General features: G+C 35.4%; 1 pseudogene; it reads right to left on the bottom strand.

The window, feature by feature from the left end:
* Positions 1-198: 198 nt before the first annotated feature.
* On the bottom strand, positions 199-8,144 carry LOC109106609 (annotated as a pseudogene).
* Positions 8,145-9,328: the final 1,184 nt, after the last annotated feature.

Here is a 9,328-nt window from a genome sequence, read left to right on the forward strand (position 1 = left end):
GAACTCATAAAAAATCATATCAAATTTTAAAGTATCTTGTGCTCACCAAGACTGCATTTATATGATCAAAAATACAGTAAAGACAATACTATTATGAAATATTATTACAATTGAAAATAACTTTTTCTTATTTTAATATACTGTAAAGTGTAATTTATTCCTTTGATCAAAGCTGAATTTTCAGCATAATTACTCCAGTCTTCAGTGTCACGTGATGCTTCATAAATCATTCTAATATGCTGATTTTCTGCTTAAGAAACATTTCTTGTCAGTGTTATTTATTTGAAACTGCTGTGCTGCTTAAAGTTTTTGTGGAATCTGAAACTATGAACAGCATTTATTTAAAACAGAAATCTTCTGTAACATTATAAATGTCCTTACTGTAACTTTAGACCAATTTAATGCATCATTCCTTGCTGAATAAAACATTAATTTCTAAAAAATGTATTCTTGTATATTTTTCCAAGCATTATCTCTTCACCCACACACTAGTTTATGCTGTGAATCCATTGATTTTAATGTGGATGTTGCACAGCAAGGCAGTAGAAAATAAAAGTGTTTAATGGAAGTGATGCTCAGTTAGAATTGAAATGTTTGCTGCAACAACCTCTGACATGAGCATCTAGTGACCAGTGAGAACTTCACAGAGGCAGGTCCAGTTTCATGAATCCATGAACTGTATTCCATCTTTATTGCAGACCGACCCGGTTCTTTCCACAGCCCAAATACACAGATCTTGTGCATTCCTACACGTCAAACGCCCTGTCAGATCTGTCTCTAGTGCGTAAGCTCCCTAAAGCTCTATGTGATTGCATGCTGCGAGAGTTTTCCTTGTTAGTGTAAGTGTTAACAAGACTAGAATGTGAGCCAGGACTGGACATAATCTGACATGAATATTTGTGTGTGTGTGTGTGTGTTCTCAGCTCTGCATAAATAGGTGAAAGTTTGTCCGTGTGAACTCCTGGTGAATGGTGTCTATGAGCGAGTCAGAGTCTGCGGTTCTCTCTGTTGTACAGTTTGCTTGAGAGGGGGCGCTGTGCTCTGGTGTGTAAGTAAATGACCTGTAGATCAGACCGTCCAATCGGATCAGGGATAAAGGCACTGTGATTGGTTGTCTCATCCATCTCCACTCGCCACTCAATATAGATACATCAGGAATGACACACAGCAGAGACCTGGAGGACCTGAGATAAATGAAGTATAAGATCTAGTGTGCAACAGTTTTTTCAACAAAGAACTTAGTTAGCAAACAGCATTGGCTATTATCATAATTAAGTACAATTGTCAAACTTTTACTATTTTGCATGTTTTCTTTCCACTAGAAAGAAGAAATGCTATGGAAGCAAAATGACCCAAAATCTAAAAATTGGCCAGTGCATGAAAAACAATAATTTTGCCTATTGTGTTTTAATTTGCCTGTCCACAGTTTAATTGTGGATTAAATGTTGCATGCATTGCACAAAATAAAATATCATCCTATATATTTTGGTTTTCCAATATAAATATCTAAACATCCTTAAAGGGATCATCGGATGCCCATTTTCCACAAGTTGATATGATTCTTTAGGGTCTTATTGAAAAGTCTATAACATGCTTTGGTTAAAATTTCTCAATGGTAGTGTAAAACCACACCCTTTTTCCTTGTCAAAATCAGCTCTTTTCAGTGCAACCTGTTTTGTTGCATGTTCCTTTAAATGCTAATGATCTGCTCATCCCACCCCTCTCTTCTGTGGGGTGACCAGCAGTACTGTTTACTTTAGCCGCTTTTAGCGTGAAACTTGCTAATTGGCACATTATTAGGAAAGGCGATTTGCAAAGATTCATAAAAACCCCTTATACTCACTTCTTCTGTAGGTGAAGCTTGATCACGAATGATTTGTGCGACACATTTAGACAGATCGGGAGGCGCATTCCCTTCAAAAGCGAAAGTAATCCACAGTGTCTTCAGTGGCTCAGATGTCCGGGTTAAATGATGACTACTATGTTCATTATTACATCCAACAACAGAACACCTCAGTTGCTATGGAGACATTCTTGTCTACGTCCCAGCTCCGGCGTCGAAACAATGCAGGTCAGACTGTTCACAGTTTACTCAGGGCAGGTCTTAGGTAAGACGGCCGTGTCAATCAACAATTGTGGGAGGGGCCTTGGTCTGTGTGACGTCATACAGAAAAGAAGGTGAGAACTGCATGATTTAAAAAAAAGGGATATTATTTTTAGGGATTAAATAAAAACCACTGGGTGGATTTTTATCATTATAGGGTGGATGTGTACAAACATTGCCAACACACATTTATGTTGAATCAACATGTAAAAGTGAATTTTGCATCCGATGACCCCTTTAAATCAGTATGCATTTGTAAGTGAGATGTAAATGTAACAATTAAATAAGTTAATGCTTAAAATAAGAACAAATGTCTGTCAGTGGGGAATGAAAACTTGTTTACCATTTGAATTTAGTTGTTTTCTGAACCCAATGGCAGATATTTGTTCTTGTTTAAATCAAAAACTTACTCCATTTTGATCAGTTTCTCATAAAACAAGACTTCTTGTGTCATTTAGCGTCTCAAACATGTATCATGATATAAGAATCTTTAGATATTTACACTGGAAAACAAGACAGTAATACTGATGAAGAACTTCACTTTTTTGTAGTGTGCTAATACAACTCATTATGTTCTCCATAGACATGTACATTAAACATATAGCCATATTGTGTATATGCCTTTAATTTACATTTTCTTTAAAATTACATGTAAAGTCCAATACAGTTTTTTACCGTATATAGTAGGGGAATTTACCGTAAACCATTTAACAGGTTTTTACTGTAGCATTTTTACAGTGTTTTACCGTTAAATTCACAGTCATTTTTTACAGTGTGGCCTTAAAATTCACCTTCATAAAACCCTTAAAAATAATCTATATATATATATATATATATATATATATATATATATATATATATATATATATATATATATATATATATAATAGTATTGAAATAAATGGTTACAGCGACTCTTATATTATTATAATTCAGTGCAATTGTCAAACTTTGACTGAAGTATTAATCCAATAAATGTTAAAGTCTTGTAACTTAAGACGATGGAAGTTGCACCTCAGTAATTTGCAGTTATTTCAGTTGCAGATCTCTGCTGACCTTCTGACATCTGACACTTGACTACAGCACTAAGAACCTCCCTAAAAGGACCTGAGAGAGAGCATCATTCCATTCTTGCCTGCTGAGACAGGAATGTCGCACCACGGCATCCCTGGAGCCTTGGCAATGGTCACAATGAACTAAAATTATTGCACAGGGAAATGTTTAATAGGAGTATGAAATTGGTTTGTGTCTTGCAAAGAACTTGCTGACATTTAGAACCTCATTGCAATTTATAAAATGGGCAGTTCGTGATTAGATAAACCATGTTCAAAGCCACTTAAAAATATCTGCATCCACACAGTTTATTTCAATATCAAATGGGTATGTTTTTAAAAAGACTCTACAAGCAATTTTGCTTCCTTAACATCGTCTGTCAGATTAGTGGGAAGAAAACATCCAAAACACACATTTATGTGTACATATTATACTTTCCTTATTTGTGTCTTTCAGTTAATACACGTCTTTAAATGTCAGAAATCTCCACTTAAACAGAACCCCAACTGATTTATATAACATTTCCCCCCTAAATACAGTGGTAAAAACATGGTGTTTTTTGTTCGTTTGTGTTTTCTGGCTGTTGACAGTATTTTCTGGTTAAAAAAAAAATATCCAAAATCCTCTCTGTAAAAACTTTTAACTTTAATATGTCAACAAAATGAATTTTGAACCTGGCTTTATTTGATGATTTCTGATTTGTTATTGATTTCTAAAAGCAATAAACCAGTCTGGCCAGTCTTCTACACTAATTTTACCATGTTTTATGCTGGTTTAGGCACTTAGACACTGCTTAATTGTGATAAACTCACTGTTAGCTGACGGCTTTGGTAACTACCTGCCAATTAGCACAAGTAAAATAATCCTTGTGTCATTTGCAGGGATCTTGTGTTGTTCTCATATCTAAAAACCGGTAAATGGACTTCCTCACGGATTGATTCAGTATGAATAGTCATTATTTGTGACATTTGTGCTTTAATGTGCGATAGGATAAATGATGAGATCTGTGGTTTGCAACGACAGATCTTGTGTTACACAGGACCTCCTGTGGTTTACAAGAAGAGGAAGTCATAAACCGAAAAGGGCAGCTTTTAAACTGCACATTCACAAAGCATGTCATATTCAAATAGGGTAAGTTTCCTGTTTAATGTGTTTGACCTGTTGAGGAATAACAAATAAATGTACAATGCTAAATTGTGACAGCAGCTTATCTGTTTACAGAATAGTGCAGTTTTATTAATATAAGTATTTATTAATAATATATTTCAACAATTAACAGTATAGCATGAAAAAATATATACAATTATTTTAGCTCTGCATATATTTGGTTTACATAATGCAACATTTTCAGTTGAATTACATGTGAATTTTTTGAGATCTTTTTTTTTTTTTAACAATCGTTTTTGATTGTATGTAGTGTAACTATCTATTTGGTTGGGTGTCTTGACTGTCGCTTTATTTTAGCTTGCCAAACTACAAGCTAGTCATGATGTAAGTATCTGCCTTATCACTGCTCCAAAATATGATTCTTAGTTCTTACCTGAACATTGTCTCAGCCTGCATGTTACCAAACCAGACTTTTAAGTGTGGACCGAAGTTTTCTCCATGAAACTCCAATATGGCCACATGTCTTTCTCCGTTCAACTAAATAAGCCAAGGACACTTGTTAGTGTTGTTTAGGTAAGTAACCTATTGTTATTTAACATGCATCTCAGAGTTTCATATTAAATTCAGCTCCTGTTGAAGAGATGTAATGAATCTGGCTGGATTTCTGACCTCTAGTCCGTTGATGACAGGTACAGGGCTGATGGTGTTCGGGTGACTGGTCAGACTCTCACTGAAGGTGTATTCAACCACCTCTGCTCCAATGATGGTCCAACAGGAGTTGTCATTCAGTAACACCTTATTACTTTCTTTATGACACAGAGAGGCCTGTAAGTTTGGATTGGAATGACATGGGGGTGAGTAAATGATGACAGTTTTCATTTCACACTGTTACTGCCTGTGTTCACCTGGAACTGTATGATTTTTTCATTAGACAGGCCACAGGTACATGTGGCTACTGTCTCTGAAATGAATGACATTTTTTCATTTGAGACACTGTTACATCCTGTCTTCACCTGGAACTGTATGATTTTTTCACTCATACACAGGCCACAGGTAGGAAACAGGCCACAGGTACATGTGGAAAGCACATTTATGAAGCTGAGACACAGGCTCATCCACGTCTAGACATGCATGCTGCTTATTCACTTTACACAGTACCTGCAAGGAAAGAAACAGAATCACTCATATTTTGGCCAGAAGCAATGGTTTAACATTAAAAATATTTTAATTATTCATTTGTTTCTTTAAACCTGCAAACTGTGGCTTCACAGACATTAAATGATGGACTAGAGTCATGTGGATTACCTGTGGATTATTGTTATGTTTTTATCAGCTGTTTTGACTCTCATTCTGACGGCACCCATTCACTGCAGAGGATCCATTGGTGTGCAAAAGATGGAATGCTACATTTCTCCAAACCTGTTTTGATGAAAATAAAATAAAAAATTCTTGGATGGCCTGAGAGTGAGTAAATTATCAGCTAATTTTCATTTTGGGGTGAACAGTTCCTTTAATAAAGAGCAACAGTGAGCATCCACGTTTTCTTAATCTTGGTTCAGAATATATTCCTTTACATTAATTTACTTAAAAGATTTAAATCTTTAAAAATGTAACTCATGATTTCTGGATTGTACAGAAGTATTTGATCAACATCATCATCTACCAAGGTAGGGCTCTTATGAAAGTAATATATATATATTTTGTTAAAAGGAAGTTTTTTTTGTAGAGACAAAATGGGGTTTTATTTCCTTGCTGTTTTTCAGATTTGATATATTACACTTTAAAAATAAAGGTTCTTTATTGTCAGTTATGGTTCCATGATGAACATCCATAGATCCTTTCCATTGTACAAAAGGTTTTTAGTTGTGAAAAAAAGTGTTTTAGATTATTCTTCACACTAAGAAAAAATGGTTCTTTTAAGAACAGTTCACTGAAAGGTTCTTTGGGAAAAGATTATGTATAGCCTTTATTGAGAAAAAAAAATATATGGATCAACTTGCAGATTTAATTCAGAAAGGTTTTTTAAAAAATGCATGTAGTTCTGTGTGGTATTGCTAGTAAAACAAACATTACACATTTTACCTTAATTTCAGCTTGGATATCTTTTAAAACGATGATCTGGCTAATTGAGAATCATGTAATTGAAACAAAATCAGTTTTATTTAAGGACAAGAACTCCAAGGCACTCGAATTGTAGTGAAAAGTTAAAAGATAATTTTTTTTTTTTGACAAGAACGTAACCTCTAATAAAGCCAGTGTTGTAATAAAGGCTTTTCACTTTTCACTATAATTCGAGTGCCTTGGAGTTCTTGTCCTTAAAATACATACTATCCCATACAACCAAAGAGCACCGAGATTTCATACCCCATGCAGCACTTCTTGATGCATTCAGTGCTTTGAAAAATCAGTTTTATATTTGCATACTGTACCATTGGTGGCAGCGCCACCCCTGAGTCAGTGCATACCAGCTGAACCACACAGCCATAACAGATGTAGCTGTCACACACAGTGTATTCACTATGAGAGGCTTGCATCTCCTCCACTATAAAGAAACAGAGTGAGTATTAGGCGATAGCACTGTAGGAGATGAGAATTTAAAATAGACCTCACTCAGATTCGGCCTTAAGTGCTGTATTGGAGTTAAACCCATTTATGCTACATTTATTCCAGCTGTTAAGCACATGTTGCTGACATTTACAATTGGACCTTTTAGATTTTTTTTTGTGAAATTTGATTTTACTCTCAAATGCAGTGAGGTGCTATAGGCGTTTGTTAGAGTTTATTTACACTGGACATCCAGTGTAGAGTATTAACCTATTTGGCCAGTTGTTTCCAAACTTGTTTGGTTTTCTTCCGTTTATTTAGCTACTGTGGTGAACAGTGGATTAGTCACTAGAACTGTGCAATAGGCAACAGCATATGTAAGGGTGAACCCGGGTTAATGGGAAAAGTTCCGCAAAAGAAGTTTCCCATGTCATTAGTGTGAATTAGAAGTTGTTAGTATAATAATACTGTTAGAATATGTTATGTTTACAGTATATGTGCCGATTTAGTTTCTCTGCACATAAATGCCCAAATTGCATGCAATTATTACTATTACATTAATGTTATTAAATATGTGAATGTTAGGAAACATTTTACAGTAAGGTCTTATTTGTTAACATTAGTTAATGCATAAACGAACAATGGTCAATATTGTTTTACAGGATTTATTAACCATCGTTAACATTAGTTAATAAAAATGTTTATGTTTAACATTAACTAAAGTTAACAATATTTGAACTTAAAAAAGTATTGGTAAATGCAGAGATTAACATGAACTGCTGTAGAAGAACTGTTTATTGTTAGTTTACATTAACTAATGTAGTTGACAAATGTTAACAAATTAAACCTTTTTGTAAATTGCTACCAAATGCCATCTAAAAAATGGTAACCCAGGATTTAAAAATATATAGTGTGAAATCTTGAAACCTGACTACCCAGGATTTATTACTTTTGTCACTTAAAATATAATTTATTTTTTTTATTCCAGTTATGAGGATTAAGATAAAGTGTAATAAAGGCAGAATAACAGAAAAAGCACTGGATCTCAAACCTAACGTGACAGTGAAGGCTGTCCATTGCCTCGCTCTGGCAACAAAAACCCCATCTTCCACCGCCAGGTAACGTGCACTGACCATCTGTGATCACAAGCGGTTAAACAACGACACTTTTGAGTCTGATGAAATACACACTGCAGAAACAATCACATACTTTTTAGACATTTTTTTTTTTTTTTAACTGAACCAATAGGCAAACAAAAGAAACACCATTCATAATTTAAACCCTCACTGATCCTAAACATGCACATTCAGACTGACAAGCAGACAGCAAACACAAATGACAGGTATACTGTGACTAATGCCAGTCTGTTCTTTTCCTTAATCTTTGTCTCATTGTCCGTCTCTCACACAGAACGGTGAGGAATTCAACGTCACTTGACAGCTGCTCTCAGATGTCAAGCGCCTATTTCTTCCACTTAGAAGCTCTCTGTGGATCTAGCAGTCAATGTCAACAGAAGATGCCCTCTTAGTGTGTGCTTTAGGATCAGAAGGTTAGAGGTCAAATGTCTGACTCCTGTGGCAATGGCTGGCGGGTGACACCAGTTTGTGGCTTGACCCCTCTTATACACAAAGACATGCAAACACACTTACCCAAACTTACAGGAGTTCGGTTTCGACACCAGTTGACCATTTTTACGTAACGGCACTTGGTTAGAGTAGACGTCATATTTGATTTGACACAAATGAAGGATAGCTGAACAGTCAATTCAATGACTTGTTCACAAAACAAAACAAAAAAAAATTATTACCAAAAAATTCAATTTGAAATAGAAATCTTTTGTATCATTATAAATGCCTTTACTGTGACTTTTGGCCAAATTAATGCATCCATGCTGATAAATTTCTTACTGACCTCAAACTTTTAAATGGTAGTGTAATTGTTAATAGTTTCTAAAGCATGTGAGTTTATTTTGAGATCTTTGATTGCAGACTTCGGTATCTGAGCACAGTTGGAGACATTTTTGAGCTCTCATCTGAAGAGGATCACCCCCCCCCCCCCCCAAACATAAATCTGACAAGTGAATAAGCTTATCAAAATTTTTCTCTCCATTTAATCTTGTTGTTTTGGTGGTATATTCAAGAGATCTTATTTGTGAGTATTATTTTCTATGGTCAGGAAGTTTAAAGATCATTCATCTTCATGTACATCCATCTGCCCTCCTTACATAAACCTGGTTGTAATCCAGGTAGAATAAACATATGATCCCATCTCCAAATCTATCTGTACACACAGCAGTCATGTTCTCTCATAAACCCGACAGACTCTCTCCTCTTTGATCGCTGGGTTTTGGCAATGTATCACCCTCCTGTCTGTCTGCTCCTCAAAGCTCAGCTTGAAACTGTCTCTCCGTGGATCAGCGGAGCTGTCCAGACCCATGTAACCGAAAAGCCGACAACTGGACTCTCCTAGACCTGATGTCGTGTGAAGTGTGAATACAAATGGAAAAATTACAATGAATTA

The sequence above is a fragment of the Cyprinus carpio genome, chromosome B6 (assembly GCF_018340385.1).
Source record: "Cyprinus carpio isolate SPL01 chromosome B6, ASM1834038v1, whole genome shotgun sequence".
NCBI lineage: Eukaryota > Metazoa > Chordata > Actinopteri > Cypriniformes > Cyprinidae > Cyprinus > Cyprinus carpio.